Source organism: Suncus etruscus, chromosome 5, assembly GCF_024139225.1.
Source record: "Suncus etruscus isolate mSunEtr1 chromosome 5, mSunEtr1.pri.cur, whole genome shotgun sequence".
Classification (NCBI taxonomy): domain Eukaryota; kingdom Metazoa; phylum Chordata; class Mammalia; order Eulipotyphla; family Soricidae; genus Suncus; species Suncus etruscus.
The window spans coordinates 67977744-67978505 of record NC_064852.1 but is presented as its reverse complement, the minus strand read 5'-3'; positions in this window follow the sequence as shown (position 1 = coordinate 67978505).

Below are 762 nucleotides of genomic sequence, written 5' to 3'. Positions count from 1 at the left end.
TACCTGCTGTGTTATTATTATCCTGGGCCCCTAGAATTTATTTTTTTATACAGTCACAAAAAACAGCCATAATAAAGCCCTGTCTAAAAATTACTAAGTAAAAAATATAGACAAATTCTATTTATCTAAAAATATAGCTCATTCATTTTTGTCAACATAATTAGGGGTTGAAGAATCATTAGTTATGTTTGCTGAATTCTATAATGCACATGCTAAATTTTTCTTTTTATTTAAACTTTAATCCAGCGGTTACTCCTGGATCTGCTCTCAGAAATAGCTTCTGTCAGGCTGGGGACCATAGAGGATATTGGGAATAAACCCAGGTCCCTCCCAGGACAGCTGCATGCAAGTCAAATGCCCTACCCTGTGGTATGTCTCTGGCCCCAGAAATTTAAAAAAATTTATATTGTTTAAAATTTGCTTTATTTTAGTTTCCTATTCACAAACTCTTCAATTATTTGGTGTTATTTTCTATTTTATGGAAGTAATCGCACCTGTATAATCCCATGAAGAATTTGTTCATGAGATTTGTTTATGAGATTGGGAAACTTTAATAGATTTCTTAGAAAACACTTTGTTATTTTTCTGAAATTTAATATAAAATCAATTTTTTTATTTTTGTTTAGAAAACATAATTGATGCATATCCATACAAACATAATGGAGATGTATAGATGTATACCAATCATTATACTTTATGGAAATATTTCACTATATAAAAATAAAAATTAGATTTAACATGAGTCTATCTGTGTAATTTAGT